The sequence below is a fragment of the Aethalodelphis obliquidens genome, unplaced genomic scaffold (assembly GCF_003676395.1).
Source record: "Aethalodelphis obliquidens isolate GAN/ISIS:26980383/991018 unplaced genomic scaffold, ASM367639v1 scaffold19, whole genome shotgun sequence".
NCBI lineage: Eukaryota > Metazoa > Chordata > Mammalia > Artiodactyla > Delphinidae > Aethalodelphis > Aethalodelphis obliquidens.
This window is the reverse complement of record NW_020837963.1, coordinates 26,527,090-26,550,307: the sequence shown is the minus strand read 5'-3', so window position 1 is coordinate 26,550,307 and position 23,218 is coordinate 26,527,090.

Here is a 23,218-nt window from a genome sequence, read left to right as displayed (position 1 = left end):
CAGAAACAGAAATTTTTGAAAAATTTGAGAGTTGATTTTTAAGACAAAATAATTTAGAAACTTTGTCATCAAGATATTAAAAATCTGAAAGTAAAAGGGGCACATTCAAGCAATGTACTCCTTTCAAACATAGTAGCATTGTGAAATTTCCAGATACTTTAAAATAATTTTAGGTGGAACTGTTTTTAAAATATATTCTATTCATTCCTGCTCTCTTAAACAGAGTGCAGAACATAGGTTCATGACTATTGTTATCTATGTTATAAAATACAGTGATGACCTAGAAACTACATGTGTGTCTAGTTATTTGCCCCTATACCAAATGACACTAACAGCTGAGATTTCTTATTTATTGGATGTGCTTTTAAAGGTTCTTTCCCTTTCACCTCTCCCTAAGGTCAAGGTGTTTGCCCACATTCTCCTTGCCCTCAGCATTTCCTGTCCCTAATATGCTGTGGTCTGGAAACAAGAAAATCCGCATGTTAAAGGGCAGAAGCTATAATTTTATCTCTCTTTGTGTCCCCAAACAATTAGCCTAGTATCTGGCCTATAGAAGAAGAATCAGAATGTTTTTTGACAGACAGGCAAGAAATAAATAAGGAGTCTTCTTAGAAGTTAAGTGTTCACATCAGCCCACTGGATCAGGCTACAAAGACTCTACCATTGGGTGAGACCTCGTCCATTCCATCAGGGCTCTGGTCAATGCCTATAACTTTGGCTGGGTACACCTGGACCTTTTGGCTTTAACCTTTGTTAAACCTAAACACGCAAAAACACGTGAGTGAAAACAAGGCACAAAGATAGTGACTCTGTAAGGAAAATAGAATGTCCAAGTGAGAAGACTATAAAAGACAACCAGAATGGAGAGATATCCAGTTTTACAAGAGCATAAAAATATAGCATAATAGTAACATGACACAGCACAGTGCCGTGACATGCTATACCACACAACACAATGCAATAGTGTGTTATTGTGTAGGGTATTGGTATGTACCACGTTACTCTCATAGCATCTTAGCTGAGCCCACAGGGGTGCCTGCTGGGAAACTTTTCCATCTTGGTCCTATAACATCATCCTTTCCACCAGAAGCGTCTTCTTCAAGTCCCAAGTTCATGTACCCTGGGTAGGCTTTTTTCTAGTATTAATATTCTCCCTTGCTAGAATTTTTATACTTAAAATGATTAAAATACTGTGACTTAAAATACAGACCCTAGTGACAGAAGATGCATTCATTCATTGAGCAGATGTTGGGTATCTCCTATGAGCCAGGCACTATTCCAGATGCTTTGGGATTCTCCGGGGGGGCGGGGAAACAATATGAAGGTGGAAATCACTGTCTTCATAGAATTTACATTTTATGGGGTGGCAGAGACAATAAATAATACACCAAATAATAAGTAATAAAACACTAGTGAAAACATTATATCATATTCTAGAAGGTGGTGCACGATTTGGAAAAGAGCAGGGTATGAAGGGGGATCTTGAGTGTAGGGATGACGGAGCAAGTTACAATTTGGAAAGAATGACCAGAAACCTGGAGGAGCTTGACGTGGGATGTGCAGTTTCCTGGGGAAGGGCATTCCAACCAGAGGGAACAGCCAGTACAGGACCCCGAGGCGCTTGCCGGGGAAACTCATGAAACAGTGAGAATGTATCCAGAGGAAGGCATGAGGGCAGGAGTGGGAGGAAGTGTGGACAGAGAGAAGAGGGTTAGGAGTCAAGTACGCTACTGGAAGGCTTCGCTTGTGCTTTGCAAGAGGATCTGGCCTCTGTGTCAAGGATACTAAAAGGCTGAGGGGGAAGAGTGATGGAAGGGGGGACAGTGAGAGGGGGTTAGTTGCTGGTATGTATGGAACATGTAGGGGACTGGGTTTCTTTGCTGATGGACTGGTTGTGAAGTGATACAGGAAGGAGTGGTCAAGACTGGCCCCACGTGTCTGTCTGGCCTGGGCACCTGGAACGATGGAGAAGGGGAAGTGGTGGAGTTGAATGTGGCTTTTTGGGGCCATGGGGTGGGAGCGATCAGAAATTCCGTTTTGGGTAGTCAAGTTTGCAGTGTCTTTTAGTCCTGAGAGTGGAGATTTTGAAGTGGCAGTTCAGTGGAAGTCTAGCGTTCAAGAGAGAGGTCTGGGCAGGGCACATAGGTTTAGGAAGTTTGGAAGATTGTGTTTAAAGCTGAGAAATGGCTACTATCACCGGGGTGTGAGTTTGAGGAGGGAGGGGAATTTCCCATACACCCGCCATACACCCCCAATCCCCACCCAAGCACGACTTCCCCGTTATCAACATCTCCCACCAGATTGAACCTATGTTAATATGTCATGATCACCCGACGTCCGTAGTTGACATAGGGTTCACTCTTAGTGGTGTGCATTCTGTGGGTTGGTACAAACGTATAATGACCTGTATCCAATCATGTAGTGTCATACGGAGTACTTACACTGCCCTAAAATCCTCTGTAACTTTGCCTAGTCACGCCCTGCCCCAAATCCCTGGCAACCACTGAAGGTTTAAATGTCTCTTTAGTTTTTTATTTTCCAGAATGTCTTATAGTTGGAATCATGCATTCCGTAACATTTTCAGATTGGCTTCTTTCACTTCCTAATTTACATTTAAGATTCCTCCACATTTTTTCATGGCTTGATAGCTCATTTCTTTTTATCACTGAATAATATTCCATTGTCTGGATGAATCACAGTTTATTTACCTATTCACCTACTGAAGGACATCTTGACTGCTTCTAAGTTTTGGCCCAATAGAATTTTCCTTTTGGGGAAGTACAAATGCCAGGTTTAAAGTTGAAGTGTATGTAGCTGAGTACAGCAGAGGGAACGCTGCTTAATATTCTGTAGGGAAAAGAATTTGAAAAAGAATAGTTACATGTATATGTATAACTGAATCACTTTGCTGTACACCTGAAACGAACACAGCATTGTTAATCAACTATGCTCCAATACAAAATAAAAATTAAAAAAAAGAGTTGTCTTTTCAGTTTCCAATGCAACCTGCTTTGTGCCATACGTAGCCTCTGAAAATCGAGATCCAAAGGAAACTGCAACTGCTGCTCCCCCTGCTCCCCTGGCATCTTGTGAAACCATCACGAAAGGAAATTGACTTTTCCTTTTTCCACATAATCCTAAGGTTTTGCAGTGTGGACCACAGTTTCCAAAACATAAGAGCTCTACCAACAATATTAGTGTGACTCCATGGAATTTTTAATTGGCCTACTGATCTGATCATTACATTAATAAATTTCCAATAATTAAAGTTTCTTATAATCTTTGAATAAATCCTACTTGGTTAAGAATGCTTATTATAAAAAGATGTAAAATTTCATTTTTCAAAGCTTCATTTAGACTTCCTGAGTCTATATTTAAAAGGGAGATGATTATTTAATTCTTTCTCTTTTATTTTTGTAGAATTTTCAACTGGTTTTGATATGTTATATGCTAAATTTAGAATATAAATTAAGTACATGGTTTGTTTAAGCTATTTTTTTAGTTCACATTAAAAAAATTAATATTTGCACTTTTTAACATTGTCAACACTTTACTGAAATGGCTTGCTGTATCTTGAGTCCATTGTGTTACTTTCGAGATGTTCCATGATTTAAAATGTTTTTATTCTTATCTCATACTTGATTAGTAGTTTAATGAGTAGAGAACCCTGGCTTGGAAGTAATTTCCCCTGGTAATTTGAGGTATTTCTCCATTTTTTTAGCATCCCAAGTTACTATTGAAAAGTCCAATATCATTCTCATTCTTAGGTCTCTGCATAAATCACATGCTGTTCTCCTTCTGCAATTGTGTGGGGATTGTCTCTGTTCCCATTCTTCTGAATTTCATGACACATTGTCTTGGGGTGAGGCTGATCTCATCCACAGTGCTAGGCACTAAGTGGGCACATTCAATCTGGACACTTATGTCCTTTAATTCAAAGACATTTAAAAAATTATTTTGTGGTTTATTTCCTTTCAACTCTCATTTTGTTTCCCTGGAACTTCATTCTAGAATTGAAGATTTGCGCAGATGTCGGAGCTCTTGAACTTTTCCTCTGGTTTCCTAGTTCTCTCAATTTTCTTGTGTGTGTGTTTGTGTTTGCCCTGCTCTTTTGAGATTTCCTCAATTTTATTTTTCCATCCACTCACTAAGTTCTTAAAGACTGCTATCATATTTTAAATTTTCAATACAGCTTTTCTGACTTTGGAATGTTCTGTGTTTATTGCACCCTGCTCTGAATCCCATTCTTGCTCATCTGAGTGTGGACTCCTGTTCTCAGCCTGGTCAGCTAGTAGATGTGTCCATGTGAGACCCCCAGACTTTACGCATCAACTGTGTTCTTTAATCAAGTTTCCGTGGAAGGGAGCCAGTAGAAACGCTTTCCAAGACTCAGTCTATAAATTGTCCAGAAGTCCTAATTTTTGTGTCATATTTGAGTCTCCATAGGCATTTAGTGAGAATAAAGAATCAGCTGTGCTGGGAAATTTAAAGAGACATCACTTTAAATGAAAAGGTAAATAGGTCCTACCCCACCTGCCCTCAATCCACTTTTCACATTTCCAGAAATCCACTGCTTTGTGAAATAGGCTACACTCTGCAACGTTTCCCCATTTCTTAGGAAAACAACCTGCTGTTTTTATTTTCCCATCCATTAAGCAAGGGCGTGTTCATTTTCTGCACTTGGCTGTGTGTTCATTAAACCAATGACTGGCTTTGTTCCATGTCTTCCCGATGAAATGATGAGAAATGTGGTTCTGAGCTGACTGAATATACACGATGCTCTGTTTCTTGGTGGCATTAATACTGCTACTATTTATTATTTACATATTTAATGACCTTATTGATATTATGCACTGTTAGTGCTACTAATTATAACACAATAAACATAATTTATAAACATAGTTTATGGCGATCTACATAATCAACCACTAGTGACAATGCCTGGCACAGCTGCAAACATTTTCCCCATGTTAGCACAGACTATTCTAAGAAAGAGGGCCATTGGCTCACAGAAAACCTTTTAAATAAGTATTTTAATGCATTATAAACAGATTGCAAGTAACACAGGTGAAGATTGCTTCAAAAAAATCCAAATGATCATTTTATGAGAATGGCACGCTTCCCTGTCTCTGAAACTTCACAAAATGTTCACAAAGGTTCTCCTGTATAACATCACAGCAAGATGTATTGTGTGGAGTGTCAATTTAAGAACTGTGAGGATTCCAGGATAATATTATGGCCAAAACACAGAAGTGCCACAGGATAAAGGGAGGACATCTCTTGTCTCTGGGAAGAATGATGCTAGGTCATGAGAACATTTTTCTTGGATTCAAAGATAGAGAAAATGAGGAGTGGGTGTAGATCAGAAAGGCACATACCTGAATAGGTCAGATTTCAGGTCATCTATTCAAGGGAGTCAAAAAAGTCTGGATAAAACAAGCCTTGATCTGCTTCTCAACTCCTGAGTGGCAGTCACAAGGTTTTGGGTGATGCCACAGGATTTGGCAATAGAGGATAAAAATTTCCTGACTTTCTTCACCATTGAGGCTCATTGAGATTTAACATCCATATCTCACGTCAATAATACCTTACTGCTCATATGTTTAATCTGAAAAGGACAAAGTTTAACTAAACCAAATAATTTATTTCTAATAAAATTACACGCAATAGATTTCATCATGGAGAACCACACCTGGTGTTGGAATCAATCACGGCTTCATCTAATCGGACCTTATTTAAAGGTAAACCCTGCTTTTTCTCACTCGTGAAACGTGGGCATGGGGAAGCTGGACAACCGTGTCCATCCTCACTTCAATTGTTTGCTAGTTATTTACGGGGGAGCTTGACTTCAGCTTTGCACTAACTGTGTACACGATTTAGAAGCATTCAACATGCCTTCGCCAATCTCAACTAGCTTCTTTTACAGGGTGCTTCCTTTCTTATTTTTGATGCACCTTTTCTCAAAACATGCACACTTTCTGTCCACATCTCTTCACCCTTCAAGGTAACTCCTCTTACTTTAAATTAATGTGCTTTCTGACAGCAAGACCTATGTTCCATTTCTAGGAAAAAAAATTTCTTTTGTGGAAAAGTGTGAAATATTCCTAAGTATTTAGGGATATTTGCCAGCTAGCACTGCTCTTTGACCTTAAATAGTATTCCAAATGTCTTTATGTTCTTGAACCCATCCTACACATATTCATAACAGTAATTTGGACTCTCCCACATCCAAATCCCTAACATTCTCCCATACAAAACAGGATAAATGAGATTCCCTTGATACAGATTTTCTTACCCAAGAACTGACACCACTGGATCAGTTGAGTTCCAAAACTGAGATGCTTCTTGCAATCAATACATATATTTGATATAGTTATGTCCAGTTTTCCTCTTCACGTTAATTCTTTTCTTATATCCACAGAAAAGCCTATATTTGATTCACAAATCTTAGAATGGAGTGAATAGCATAATTTACTTCCCAGGCTTTATTGAAACTCCTAAATTGTGAGGGGAAAAAAGTTACTTTGTTTTAGTTACTACAAATTATTCATGAACTAGTGTAGCTACTCTGAACACATCTTATAAAGGTAGTTTCTAGCTAGAATCACTTAAAGGGAATGTGTCATTCTACAAATATGTGGGCAAACCAGAACATTAATATTCTTTGTGCTGGCAAAGCATTATTTTCCATTTCTATGGAAAAGTTGCCAAGGGGGGTGGGGAATAAAAATATTCCCAAGTATTAGGTTGAACCATACAAAAATGCTAATATTGGATCACATTTTTGCTCACACAAAAAAAGCAATTTCATGCGACTCAGTCCAATATCGAAGCATTAATGGTGCATTCTAGACACAGTAAATTTTATTCCACACACCTAAGCAAATACAAGGTGGTGGGCGACCAGTTAAGTGTCTTAAATAGCAGATCCTTTTTACAGTTGTAGCTTTATGAGTGTCTCCAAGAGGCTATTTGTTTCTCTGAAATATCCATCCTCTCTCCCCTCCCCAGACAAGGGAGCCTCATCCCTGGCAGCACAAGCCAGGTAAGAACTAAATAAGACGCCAACGGAAGAATCCCAATGCTTATAATATGCAGCCATTACTCTCTGGCACCATCTTTAAGCAGTGACCCCGAAGACATTTGGAAGTTACACCGTCGATCAGGGCATACTTTACACATCTTTACTTTAGGTCACTTCCCTCAGCTAAAAGCAGAAATGTTAGAGAGTTGTTCCAGGATCAGGAAATGGAACTAAGCAGATGTGCACAAGATAGATCACTTTTTATGTTCCCTAGAGAATTGCATTGACAATGTATTAAATCTAAATTACCTTTAAAAATGAGTATGATTAATAATAACCCATAGCGTGAGCCAGGATTTCCACGGCAGAAGAAAATTACACAGAGTTGTTGGCATTGGGGTCGGTCTCCAGATACCCACGTGGTTAAGTTATCGGCACATTAAAGCAGGACTACTTAGAGACAGGGAGAAATAAATAAGGAATGTGGCTCTTCGTAGGACCAATTCAAGTACCTTCAACATCTTGGAAGGTGATAGACCAGCAGAGGTTGCAGATATCACATGATTCCATCTCTTGTCCTTTGTCCCTGGGAAGGGTGGTATTAGGTCAGAAGACTCTTCTCATTTCCAGGGATGCAGGTTTAGGGATGGACACATGTGACGCACATCTGCCAACATGACAAAACTTTTAGTTTTTATTAACAGCTCCATCTCCTGTGCCTTTCCTTTTCTTTACCACATCAACAGTTTCTGAAAATGTGAAATTCCAACTAAGTGATCACTCTATGGTTTCGTACACCTTTCCTCCAAAGAACCAGTGTGATTGCAAAGGAGCAAATAGTACTTCTTATTTATTTCAATCAAAACAAATTACAGTAAAATGTATCTTCAAAGATAAAAAGTAAAAAATTCAAGTTTTATGTACATGAGGCCAAATATGTAAATAATTGAAAGTTAAAAATTGTGGCCTTGGGGCTTCCCTGGTGGCGCAGTGGTTGAGAGTCCGCCTGCCGATGCAGGGGACACGGGTTCGTTCCCCGGTCCGGGAGGATCCTACGTGACGCAGAGCGGCTGGGCCTGTGAGCCATGGCTGCTGAGCCTGCGCGTCCAGAGCCCGTGCTCTGCAACGGAAGAGGCCACAACAGTGAGAGGCCTGCGTACCACAAAAAAAAAAAAATTGCTGCCTCATGTTGACATAGCCATTATCTGCAACACATTTGTACCTGTGAGAAGGAAGTTGCTAAAATAAGCATAGTGTCTTCATGGCTGTTTATTATTTATATTTTTGAATATATGCCATTTACCTTTCTAGCGTATGTCTCAGGTATAAATTTATAATTTATGACCAACTAAATTTTCCATGTTAAAGGAAGAGTAACTAGAAAAATATGCTTGTGATGATGATATTGTGATGATAACTATACTAACGATAGTTCATGTTTGTCTAATACTTTATGTACCTATTCTACCAATTTACTAATTTATCATTTAAAGCACTTTTTTGTACGTAATCTCTTTTTTCCCTTGTCATAGATAGGATTAAGATCATTCCCCTTTTATAGCTAGTGAAACCTAAAACCTCAAATCATATCTTGATAGAACTTGTACTTAAACTCAGATTGTCCAATTTCAAGACAGACGCATTTTTTTGTGACTCCTAGAGGGAAATGGAGACTAGTTCCTCAGTACTTTCAAAGGAGACAGAGTGATCTGGGCTCCTTAAGTCATGGCACTTTAAAGGGATTAGTAGATCCGCATCTTGCATTTTGTGCTGCTTCCGGCTGGTGTTTTACCAGTGGGTACTTTTCCCCCATTCAGGTCGCTAGTTCCCCCATATCAACAGCTTGCTTTTGTCTCTCAATGATTTCATTCTCTATCTGGCCAAAGGTGGTAGTAAATTGATTATTTTAGGGAATATTAGCAATATAATTGCTTATTGGGAACCCACATAGACTTTGATTGTTCACCAATATGAGAAGCAGAAAAGGTAAACTGTAATGAAATGAACAAATATTTGCTAAGCAAAAGAGTGAGTTCAGGCACAAAATAAGTGACAACAACTTTAAATGTCTTATTCCTGGTACCCATAGGAGAGAAAATACCGAATACCACCTAGCATCAATTTCCTTAGCCGTCTATGTGCTTTCTGAAAAAGCAGGCACTCAATAAATTGTACCGTCCACCACTTTCTTGATTAAGAAATTGCATTTATGTCCTCTGGGTATGATAGGAACAAAGACACGCAGGAACATGGGAAGATGGGCACAGAGTAACACAAACGGGAGAATAAACACTGGCCGTTATGCCCCCCAAATTAACCTGGACTTAATAAAATCAGTCAGTAGTAACAAAATTGTTGAAATAATTGTAAGGATCTGTGTTACCAATTTCTGATCATTCAGTGATAGCATCTCGTGAGTCTGTGGACCAAACTCAAAGCGGGTTTGACGGAAGCCTCCAATAGGAGCACAGTGAAACGGTGTCCAGCAGGTATACACCACCGCGGGGCCCAGAGGAGGCTTCTTTGGCCCCGCCAGCCTCCATCAGCTCTGGCTTGCTGCTGTGACAGTCTCAGCCCAAACAGGAAATTGTCGTTGTGCACAGACGACTGAACCTGGGGAACCCAAACCGCCAAGGCTGATTCAGTTCAGTGAAGACTTTATCCAGCAAATTCAGTGTCTGATTGCTGCCGACCAGATGTCTGTCTGCGTGTCCGTGCCATGAATCTGGGAGTTCCCCGAAACAAGGGCCACGCTTTACTCAGCCAGGTGTTCGGTGCGCTGGCACAAAGCCCGCAAGCAATAACTATTTTTAAGAATGAATTAACAAATGAATCGGAATTGTCTAGAACAGTTGCATCTATACTTGGATAGGAACATTTTATCAAGAGGAGAAAATGTAACCAAATGAAATGGTTATTGTTACTAGCGTGCGGGGGTGATTTGCCCAGCGATGTGGTTAACGTCACAGCATAACCCAGGGAGTGGGGAGGGAGAAGAACTAGCTAGAAGTGCTCATAGAAATGGCCTGGATTGTCAACACTGGTTGGTATTGTGCTTTTGCAAGGTCAGCTTTTCAGAAGTTTAGTCCAGGCCACACCTACCAGGACTGTGCTCATTTCATCACTGACTTCTGCAGCTTGAAGACGTTACGAGAGGAAACAGGAAAAACAAAAACTCCAGATCCCACATATTCAGCACAATATTTCACTTCTGTTACAATGCTCCCCGTCTTGCTAAAACCCACAGAGATTTTTTTTTTTTTACTTTCACTTTTTTTTTAAAAACATCTTTATTGGGGTACGATTGCTTTACAATGGTGTGTTAGTTTCTGCTTTATAACAAAGTGAATCAGTTATACATATACATATGTTCCCATATCTCTTTCCTCTTGCGTCTCCCTCCCTCCCACCCTCCCTATTCAGAGATTTTTGTTCCTAGGTGATAATCAATAATCAAATATTTGCACCAATACTTGATGAAATGACATTTCTGGAGGCTCATTGAAACGGAGTAGGATTTGCATGTGAAAAATGGAGATGAGAGAGAGGTAATAAATTCTGACAACGAGTTAAAGGACAGCAAGAAGGGGAAGAAAAATTCAAGAATAAGAGGAAATGAGTCAGATTTTTTAAAATGTTTAGAAAGAGAAAAATGAGAAGGAAATAGATAAAATCATCAAGAGTTTAGAGACACATTGTTGGACATCGAGACCAAGCTCCACCCAGTGCAGAGACCCTCTCCCCAAGTCTTTGGGGAGGTAAACAGCTTCTGCTCTTTCTGTGCCACTCCTGTGACAGGCGCTCACTACTTCCAAGGCAGCCCAGCCTGTCAGACAAGTCCAGCTCACAAGGGGAATGTCCTCATATTGAGCAGGTAATGGCCACACCAGAACCCTTGCTCTCAGTTTATCTGTTTGAAGCAACACAAATTAACTAATTTGACTTCTCCTATGGACAGAGCACCAGTTATTTGGAAAGATGCGTCATGCAACAGTACTGTCCTCAGGGTACAGGGTGATTCTTCCTTTCTGTTCCTTACATCCATCCTCCTATGAAACGTTTCCCATTCTTCACCCTCCCAGCTGTGATGACTCAGCAAGCAGAGAAGGATGCCCTCAGCCGGCACGTGGGCCAAGCGCAGCCCTGAAGATCCGGGCACACCCACTTGGTGCCGTGACACCAATGGCCACGAACTGTGCTGTTACCGCTAGAATTCTGTTGATGTGGCCTAATGTGCACTAACTTTTGACTGAACGTACCATAAACTTAGACAAATGTACTACCATGAAACTGGGACAGATTTTTAGAGTTTTCCTTTATAGCTCAAAGTTAAAGTTCTATGAAGTTATGAAGTATTTTATACTCAATCTCCTCCTGACTCCTTGGTGCCCCCAAGGTCCTTCTGGCCTGGGAAACTCTTCGAAGCCCATCTCTCCAACCCGGGACCCCCAGCCAGACCCTGAAGCCAGCCTTCCTGCAAACCTTCACAACCTTGGGCCCCCTGCGTATTTTTGGTGGTAAATGCAAGAGACTGCATTTACCACCTAAAATATGTTAGCTGGTCTAACACAAAGTCATCATCTAGGCCACGTTACTGAATACTTGGAGAGCAGGACTCTTTTTTAATGTCAATGCATTAATCAACTTATCGAAACAAGCATCTGGTCATTGATTAAGGGCTTGCTGGGTGCCCACGATGTGTGTTCCCGATGATACGAGGGAACATAACCCATTGCCCCAACCCCAAGGGCCCTGCTTACCTTGGTTCTCAAGCAAAACAGCCCAGGACATCAGTATCGTCCTCAAAAGGCTTTGCAAAAAGAACAGCATCAAAATTAATTTTCAAAGGTAGAAATCACTGAAACAAACCTGTTTAAAGCTAGATGTTGAGTCAAATGATTTCTCTGAAGTGGAAGAGTTCCAGGAGCCTTATTTTTCCTGGCATCATTTTAAAAATTAACGCTCTTTCCCTCCCCACCCCCAAGAAGACCATCGTCAAAGATTTATGTCTATCATATTCAGGAGCAGCTCTGAGTCGGGGTGGGTATTTTTTACATAAGTGTAATTATATGTAAGTGCTATAATTTAATTACCACAATTCCCTCCCTATTGATTTCAGATACTCATCTGGAGCCTACAGATATGGTTCTGTGAAGCTGACGGATAGGGTCATCTGTTTGAATGCCCATGGACACTGCAAGAAGGCAGAGACAATCACTCGTTAAAGAATATCAAGGAGTTTTGTTCCCAGAGACACGAGGGTAACTATTTTAAATTAAGAGCTGGATTCTCAGGTAAAGAGGACAGAATAAAGCCTGGTCATAGAATGCTCTTCATGTGACATCTAATACACGTGGATACAACAGGGCAAAATGCATGTATGCAAAGCAAATATCAAGAGCACATTGATACAAAAAATTAAAAACTTGGGCAAAATTTGCCACTGGCAATAACTCAAGTCAGTGGGAGAGTGGTAGATAACACACTTAAAATTCAAATCAATCGGGGAGGGGGCATTTAATTTTATCCCTGCCTGCAAAGGGCAGAACTCAGAATCTGAATTGATTATATCCTAAGATTTCTCACAACGTGCTGTAGTTTGCAGAAGGTGGCCCGACATAAAACCAGGAGAGAAAACACCTCAAGAGAAAGGTCCCTTTGACAATTATGGGACTTTAGCATAGCAGAAAGGACTTCTGAGCCTTCCATCTTCATGGCAAGTATGTTTCAAGATAAGTTTTCTGGGTTTGAGATGTGCTCCAAGCTTGGTGGAATGGGGGTCTGTATAAATGGGGGTCTGTATATTCATTTAATGGACGTAGTGTTGGATGGATCACCTGTCTCTCAGGTCGAGAATTTAAGTTCTATAAGTACAGGATCCTATCTGCCATGTTCATTGCTATATCCCAAAGCCATAATAAAAGGCCTACATAAGGCCAAAATAAAATACAAATATATTAATGAAGGTAATCAATTAATTAGTGAGTGAAATCAAAGAAAAATGTGTAAGACCTATGAGAAGAACCCAGTTGGAGGAAAAAAATCAAGAAATAGCTAGAAATATTTTTATGTGTCTCCCATTATAGAACTATTTCATAAAAATATTAATTCAATAAAAAGAACCCTCAAAATAAATTGATAAAAGAAAAGATGTGAAAGTATATCCTATAGTCAATTTGACTGTTTCTGTAACTGGATAATAAATGCTATACAGCATAATTTTATATTAACAATCTCCTGAGTACAAATTTTATCCAGTCAACAGATGTTGAGACTTTCAGCTTAGTTACAGCAATAAATTCTGGGTGTATGTTTTGGAAGGTTTTCTCAAAAATTGTAACACTTAATTAAACTAGTAATACTTTCCCTTAAAATTTATGGTTTTATTATTAGATTACTTTGGGGTTTTAATATTCATTTTATTAATTTTATCCTGAATTCACACATGAGGCATTCTGGATCAGAGACAGATTTCTGATTAAATGCTTAGGTCCAATGGCTCCTTTTTGCTCCCAGTCCTTTCCCCTAAGGCAATGCAAGGAGCATGAGGGGAATTCATCCTACACAAATGTCTAGACAGTCCACAGGTGAGTGTGACAGTTGGTTCCATGTGACAACTTGGCTAGACTATAATGCCCAGTTATTCATCAAACACTAATCCAGGCATTCCTGTGAAGTTATTTTGTAGATGTGATTGACATCCACAGGGAACATAACTGTCTAATATACTATATAATTCATTTATTTACTATGTTTATTATTTATAACCTGTCTTCCCAATTAAAATTTAAGCTCCAGGAGGGTGGAAACCTGTGTCTATAACAGTGCCTGGTGTCTTGTGGGCACACATAATTATTAGTTTAAAGTAAATCAGAAGCAAATGGTTTGATTTTTCTCAAAGAAAAGAAAAAAGATCTTAGCGGTGAGTTACTGGTGATTTAAAAGGGATCAGTTAACACAACCTTCTGTTTTTTGTGTTTTTTTTAAGAAAAGAAGCACATTCTTTTACTCATAAATTTGTACAACATAACAGAATTTAGGGCACGCCATTGGCTAATTCTTTTTAAAAAGAAATTTGTATGATTTGTAAGTTGTATGTCATCTTTATAAGAACAAGTTTTGACAGTGTCCTCTTTAACTATATTTCAGTGTGTTCTTGATATAGCATTTTTTTAAACATCTTTATTGGAGTATAATTGTTTTACAATTGTGTGTTAGTTTCTGCTTTATAATAAAGTGAATCAGCTATACATATACATATATCCCCAAATCTCCTAACACAACCTTCTTGAAAAGCAATTGAGAGAGGTAAAACAAAATGTAAAATGTGATTACCTTGACTCTGCAACTTCTAGGATTTTACTTGGAAGACATAATTACTTAAATAGAGAAAGATGTTTGTATGAGAATGATCATTGCAATGTCATTTATAATAGTAAAATTTGGGAGAAGATTAACCATTAGAATACTAGTTATATAAATTGTAGTACAAGGATACAATATAACGTTAAGAAACAATTATAAATATGATGCCTTGAAGCAAGGTAGTAACAATGGAAGTGGTGGTGAGATAATAAACAAAATTTCTTAGATATGGGTTATGCTATGTGAGAAAAAGAGAGGGGTCAGAAATGATTCTAAGATTTTGACCTGGGAAACTGTTGGGTTAGTTTGGTATCACGTAAGAAGAGGAAGTTTGCAGGTGGATATTTTCATTTGGGAATGTCAGAATTTCAGTTGGTCATGTTAAATTTAAAATCTCTAAGAGACCACTTTTGTGGGTCTAATTTTGTCCCCCCGAAAGACATATTGAATTCCTAACCTCTGGTAGCTGTGAATGTGGTCTTATTTGGAAATAGGTCTTTCCAGAGATATCAAGTTAAGATCAGTAGGATGGGCTCTAATTCGATACAACTTATGTCATTATACAAAATGTAGTCTCTGATCACAATAGAATTGAACTGGAAATCAATAACAAAAATATAAAGCCTGGAAATAAGGTTAGGCAAGGAGTTTTAATATGACACTGAAAGCATGATGCATAAAAGAAAATAATTGGATTTCTTTAATATTCAGAATTTAAAACTTTTGCTTTGCAAAGAATGCCATGTAGAGATACTGAGAAGGAAGGCACAGACATTATTTGCAAGTGACATATTCATTAAAGGACTTGTATCCAGAATCTATCATTAAAACTCAACAATAAGAGAACAAAATCCCAATGAAAATGGCTCAAAGATTTCAACAGAAATTTTACCAAAGAAGATACATAAATTATCAGTAAACACAGATTATCAATGAAAATATTCTCAACATCATTAGTAATTAGGGAAATTCAAATTAAAGCCACAATTGAGAAGCCATTACACACTTATTAGAATGGCTAAAATAAAGAGTACAGAAAATAACAAGTGTTGACAAGGATGTGCAGCACCAGTACTCTCATGCATTGCTCATGTTAATGCTAAATGGTATAGCCATTCTGGAAAAGTTTAATAGCTTCTTCTGAAGTTAAACATACATTTACCATATGACCCAGCAATCTCACTTTCAAGAATTATCCTGTAGAAAAGAAAACTTACGTTCACACAAAAACCTGTGCATAAATGTTCAGAGCAGAATTGTTCACATGCAACCACATTGAAAATAAAACAAATATGTTTCAATGGGTGAATAGATAAACCATGAGTACACCTTTACAATGGAACACTACTCAGCAATAAAGAGGGCCAACTATTGATACATGCAATAACTTGGATGAATCTCAGATGAATTATGCTGAGTGAAAGAAGCCTATCTTGAAAGGTTACATACGGTATGACTCCATTTAGACGGCATTCTGATAAGGGGAAAAATATAAGGATAAAGAACATATTAAAAGAACATATTCATCATTGCCAGGACTTAGGGGTGGCAGGATGAGTTGACTGCGAAGAGATAACATGAGAGAATTCACTGGGGTTTTGAGTGGCTGTTTCTCCTGTTTTTAGTTGTGGTTACAAGAATCTATGCACATGTTAAAACTTACAGGACTATACACGAATAAAAGTGACTTCATAACAATGTCTTCTTCAATATGCTGCAAATTTCTGGAACATACAGTAGCTAGAACAGTTTCTTCTAAGTCTAGCTTCGTGTAAGAATAACGTCTTTTGGAACTGTTTTTTAAAACCTACTATTAAACATTAATTTTATTTTGTACACAAGTGTTTCTTTAGATTTCTCCACATGTATCCCTATGTCTTTAGTCATGGCTCCTCCTCGTTTTCCTTCTGAGACCATTTCCTCTCTTCCTCTGACGACGCCTTTGAAATTTTACTTCACGTAGGTTTGTTGGCAGCAGATTCTCTCTTTTGTTCAATTTAAATGGTTCTGAGTCTTTCCTTTTTCTTGAAATTTCGTTTTGGGCTTATAATTCTAGTTTGGACAATTATTTTATCTCAGGAATTTGAAGATAGTATTCAAAATCTGTCTGATTTATTTTGTTATTACTGAGAAATGTCCTTTCATTCTGTTCTTGCATATGGAAGTGATTTCTCTTTTCTCTCTGGCTGATTTTTGGATTTTTTTTTCCTTTGAGAATTTTCAATATTCAAGTGTATCTGACATAGATTTCTTTTTTTAATTTATACTGTTTGTGTACATTGCACTTCTTTTATCAGTGGATTCCTTCCTTTCATCACTTCTGGAAAATATTCATCCATTTTCTTTTCAAATAATACCTCTTCTCCATTATCTCTCTTCTTCCCTCTGAGACTACATTTTAACATTATTCCACCTCATATTTCCTTAACTCTTTCCTATGCCCAATTTCTTTGATCGGTGTGGTGTTTTCTGGGTAACTTCTTCACATCCAACTTCCAATTCAATAATTCTCTGCATTATTTGTGTCTGTTTAAATCATCTACTGGGTTTTTAATCTCAGTAGTTAAATTTTTCATTTCTAAAAAATCCACTTCATTCTTTTTCAAGAATTCTAGGATATGATATATTGTCTCTGATTCCTTTTTAAAAATTGTCTTCAACTCTACCTTTTATTTCCATAATGATTTCATACTTTTCTATTCCCCACTGATGACTCCAATATCCAAAGTTTCTAGGGGCCTGTTGATTGCTGTTTCTGGGGACGTTCACCAGTGGTAAGATTTTGCATTCATGTTTTATTGCATGTAACTTGTGAAAACCTGAGGCCTAAATTGAAGTTGATTTTTTCTGGAAATTTGTATTTGCTTCTTCTCGGAGTCAATAAATGCCAACAACCTGGGGTCACATTAAACCCCTTGGAGGGTCCTGATTCAGGAGTTAATGTGAGAGTTCCCAGTTTATTCCATCCCCCTGACCCCCACTTTGCCGTGGTCCCAGAGAATAGTTTTTTAACAGCTGATACCACCATTTACCTCTAGAACAAGTCTTGATTTTATATTTATTTAATTCCCACTGATCAGGGTTTTCTATCATTTTAATTTTGTTTTTCATTCCATTTTTCCTTGAAGATGTCTCCCTATTTTCCACTAAGCTTTTCAAAGGATTAAAAATCATTTTGCTGTAATTTCTCCAGGATCTCAGAGTATCCAGTCAGCTACCATTCCATAAGGCTAAGTGCATGTATCATTTTATAAAACAATGTAGACATTATTTAAAAACAAAATACAATAAACCACAGTAACACAAGTTCAAATTTTGCTTAATAATTTTACCTCTGTTTTCCAAAAGAAAGTCTTACATTATTCTTTAATCCAATAATTGTATTGCACTGGTCTACAAGGATATGCGTGGATATTGAAAATATGACAAAATCTCCAAAATATTGTCATCCAAAATAAATTTTCATCATCAAAATAATAACCATAACAAGTTAATCATTGTTATTTTCAGACATTTACTGGGCATTTTTGAAATGGCAACAAGTTATACAGAATTAGATTACATGATTGTTAGGTTTAAGAAGATTATAATTTACATGATAAGTAAAGCCTTCCAGGGAATTGAATTTTTTTCCACTAAGAGAATTTTGTAAAGACCAAAATAAATGGAAATCCGAAGGTGCAATGTCTGGTGAATAGGGCGGATGAATCAGAACTTCCCAGCCAAGCGGTAACAGCTTTTGCCTGGTCATCAAAGGAACATGCAGTTTTACGTTATCTTGATGGAAGGTAATGCGTTTTCTGTTGACTAATTCCAGACACTTTTTGTTGAGTGCTGCTTTCAGTTGGTCTAATTGGGAGCAGTACTTGTTGGAATTATTCCTTTGCTTTTCCAGAAGGAGCTCATAATAGAGGACTCCCTTCCAATCCCACCATATACACATCACATTCTTTGGATGAAGACCGGCCTCTGGTGTGGTTGGTGGTGGTTCATTTCGCTTGCCCCACGATCTATTCCGTTCCGCATTACTGTACAGTATCCACTTTTCATCTCCTATCACAATTTGTTTTAGAAACGGAACGTTTTCGTTATGCTTAAGTAGAGAATTGCATGGGGAAATATGGTCAAGAAAGTATTTTTGGCTTAACTTATGTGTAACCCAGACATCAAAGCAATGAACATAACCAAGCTGGTGCAAATGAGTGTGTCGGCTATCTCCCGCATGGTATAACGTTGACTGCTCTCAGTTAATGTCTCGATTTGATCACTATCAACTTCAACTGGTCTACCCGACCGTGGGGAATCATCAGCGAGAAATTTCCAGCATGAAACTTTGCAAACCACTTTTGACACGTTTGATCAGTCACAGCACCTTCTCCATACACTGCACAAATCTTTTTTTGCATTTCAGTTGCGTTTTAACCTTTCTTGAAATAATAAAGCATAATATGCCAAAAACGTTGCTTTTTTTCCTTCCATCTTCAATATTAAAATTGCTACACAAAAATTTACCAATTTTGATAATTTTTCTAAAATGTGTGCTGATATGACAGCTGTCACATACAATCTAGCAAAATCGTTTCAAATGAAGTTAATGACAACAAAGCGCTACTAGAGCCATCTCATGGAAAAAAATGAATGAACTTTTTGGCCATTTAGTAACACCTTATGTTTATGTGGTGCTTTATGATCTACAATGAACATTTATTCATTCATCAAGTATATAAGTTAGTAAATTATTAAGTGCTTACTCTTAGGCATTTCCCTCCCTTGGAGATAGCCCAGATGTAAATAGAGGCAAATCCTTATCTTTGAGACACTCACTATCAACGAGGGGAAGCATATACATAATAAACTGTGGTAGAATACAGTCATGCCATAATGGAGTTGGGTACATACTACATCATATAGCATCATACAGAGGACGGAGGACTTGGAGAAATCATGGAGAGTGTTTTGGGAGGACCTTTTAGCTAGATACTGAGGGATTCACATTTTTCCCATTTAACACAGCAACTCTGTGCCCCACTTCAGAAATGAAAAAACTGGAGGTAGGAAAAGTTCCATCCGATGCCCATCATCATGCAGACCCTACGCTGATGGCTAGAACAGTAGCATGCCCATCTCCTGACTTTAGGAGCCTTGACTGACCTACTTGATCACAACTCTGTGGTTCTGTGAGCCTGTGATTTCATGAATAGCTGTATGAGCCACATAAGCTATAAACTATAAAGAGCCACTGGGGTTCAGGGAAGAAAAGCCAAGTGCCTCAAAGGCATTGCCTAGAAGGACAGGTAAGGCATAGATGGGAGGTGAATCAGAGACGTCACTTGAGTAAGCAGGAAGGTGAGTGAAGAACCACAAACACAGCGGGGTCCAGGCATCGAGCTTGTGCTTTCCTGGTCTTGATGTTTGAATAGGGAGGACCTCATGGCATCCAGTAAGGCAACTCATTTGGAAGATTGCTTCATTAGAATATCCTGGCAAGAACCCCTAAAATGAAATTTTAGATTAAATAGCCTATCCAAATTGCTGTTTAACCTTGGGAACTGTGCTGTGCAGGTGCTTTTACATTATGTGTACTTTTCTTTCAACAGGCAGAAATTTTTTAAAGTGGAGATGTTTTTATTCTTCCATCTACCTGCCTCATCCCAACCTTCTATTTTCACATGAGTCTTCAAAGCAGGTTTCAGGTGGCAAAAATCATTGTCTTACTTTATTTTAAACAATTGCGTTCCGCCCTTCTAAGTATAGCGATGTGATAAAGCTGAAATCGAATGACACCATCTGATGGGCTTTTGTCACTAATGCAGTGGGAAATGGCTGGAAAAGATAAGCACCGTCAAAGACAGATGCATTCATGTTTTGAGGCAATAAAGTGTAACCGGAAATGGACACTCATGATAAAACCTGAGGGAATCCCAGCAATCTGGTCCTTTTCTTCTACCAAGGAATCACTTGAGTTCTTGTTTGTTATTTGACGATATGTGTGGGGGTTTTTTCTCCCTTCAATTTGATTTGGTTGTAGTTGCTGCAGTCTTTTACCATGTGAAGCGTAGGTATTTCAGGAAATGACCCACATCGTAGTATATTTATTACCTCATAATATGGCTGTTGAAGTCCTGAACGTGCACACTCTAAAGAGCTCACTGGGAAGATTTCTGGCTGTTCTAGAAATTTGAGTGGACCAAAAGCTATCCACAGGAATCTGACAATATAAGACTCCAAGACATAGGAGGCAACAGATGTCTTCTTATTTTATGAACTTCCTTCTTTAGCCTCTTAAGTGATGTTCAGAATGCTTTTACAAAGTGATGTGTTGGTTAGAAACTTCATCCAGCCTGGCGGGGTCATTGCCTTGGAGACCACTGTGCACGGGGTTTGCATCCACTGGAGGCAATGATGTGGTCTCCTGAGAATTTTCAGGCTATCACTCTGACTAGCTGCTAGAGGCATCAGCTGGTTACTATAATTGCCCCTGCAACTCTAAAATGAATATATATTTCTTGTGACAGGGAAAGTGCAGGGATATGTGCGTATGGAAACTTAAGACTCCTACAGTGCCATGGAGATCACATTAAAATAGTAAAGTGAAAACCTGTGGCAGTTGTGCTTCATTAGCTAAACATTGATTTAGAAAATACTGTGGAATAGACAGATTTTTAGGTAGGCTGCTAGAAATGGTTGGAAGAGATAACTCTTCCAGTTGGTTAAAAATGAGATTTAAAAATGAAGGAAATTTTAAGGTGATTCTACCTCTAAATATTAAGGTAAATGATAGCTCACCTTGAACAGCCAGTAATTATGGTAGTTGGGTTTTTAAAAAAATTCTTTAGCTCTTTACTTTGCTGAATGAGAGGAGAAACTCATGGGAACCACAATAGAGGGACATTTTCAGCACGGTGACCCAAATAGGAGTCTAGGGCGCCCATGAACATGCAGTTCTGAGAAATTTCAGGCAAGCTATTTTATCTCTTGTTATTTATTTCCATTAACTTCCCAGCACACTGTTTAACCTTGGCCTCCTTTTCCTTCTGTTTTTAAAGAAGAGTTTCTGTCTTCCTAAGAAGAGCTGGGACTAAAAGTTCTTAGTAGAGACAGTTTAAAGATCTCCTGGCTTCAAGCACCAGCTGTATGTGCATTGAATTATGAATTCCAGAATTAACTAACTCCAGAACTGGCTGGTTGACTAAGTAGCCTCTGGATCCTCCGAGTACTCCCTGGAGCCCAAATGCTTCCAGAAATAGGCGTTGTGTCAGTATCCGGGGCAGGTGTGTGCCATTCTTCTGCCATTTTGACAGTCTTGTTTATTTCATATCAGCCAGACACCTGATCTTCACCCTAAGTTGTCCTTGCAATTTGGAAATCAAAAAAGCTAGTTACCATACAAAGAAGTAAGAAGTTACTGGTTTAAACTGTTAACAGCCACCAACAAATTATTTTTAAAGCTATGCACACATAATTGTTATTCAGTTTCTCATTCTAAATAACTCAGATTTTCCTCTTAGGAATCAAAAAAAAAACGCCTCTGTGTTAGAAGTTTTCTTATATCTCAATTATGGCAAGATTCATATTTCCTTTCCTTTGTAAAGACTTAGTGATTAAAAACTTTAAGAGGAAAATGTGTTTTTAAAAACAAAAGAAAACAACATTTAAAACTATATTTCCCTATGAAAATTCATGAAGATTTTTTTCTCTTTTAATTCATTTCCCAAGTCTTTTGACAATGATTTCAGCAATGTTCCTGCCTTCTCTTCCCTTCAATCCAGAAAAATAACCCCAGAATAAGGACATTACTTTGCAACCAGTATTTGGGGTGCCTCTCTTAAATTATGTTTCTTTTTATTTTGAAAGTAATATATGTACCTAGTAAAAAATAATTCCAACAATACATTAAGTAATTAAAAAATAAGCATCTCATTTTCTATTTCCAATTCCCATTCAAAAAATATCATCTTTAGTTATTTTGGTGGTTAACACCATAATTTAAATTAGATGCTGCATAGACTGAACATTTGTGTCCCCTCAAAATTCATACGTTGAATCCCTAACCCCCAATGTATTTGGAGGTAGGACCCAGCAAGTCCAAGCTGCCTTTAACTTCTTCACCTCCAAAGCTGGCGGACTGTCCCATTACATTTTTATTAAGTTATTATAATATTTACATTCTTCTGATCTGTCCATGAATTCTTTTAGAAAATTAAAAAGACAATAACAAACCTCACAGTTAGGACTGTATTATTTTGTTTATTTCAAAACCAAATAGTTTGGACTGATGGGAAAAAAATGTGAACCTATTTCATGAAATCTGTGCCCCTTGAAAGAGAATGTTTAAAATATCAAGGTCAAATTGATTTCTGTTCCTACATGTCATTAGTTGTTTAAAGGTATGCCATATTTCACTTTATGGAAAGTACCTTTAAGGCACTCAGTACATGTCAGTACTGTTCTAAGAAGTGTACATGTATTAACTCATGAAGGGCTGTCATTAACCCTGTCTTACAGAGGAAAAACAAACAAACAAAAAAACCAAGACACAGAAAAGATAAGTAATTTATCCTAGATCACATAGCTAACCATTAGACTAGAATTTATACATAAGCAGGCTGGCCTCAAAAGGTGGTTCTTTTAACCATCATGCTAATATCAGGGCCATTCTTTCTCCTATGGCTTCAACTAGTTTTACATTTCTCTTGTTCACAAAAGAAAAGCAAGCATTCTCTAACTACTTAATTACGACTTTCCCGATTCTTAATTGGAATAATCAGATTTACGGAATCGTTTTATCCCTTAAAGGCATTCCTGTCAAAGCCCTGTGACTTACTGAAA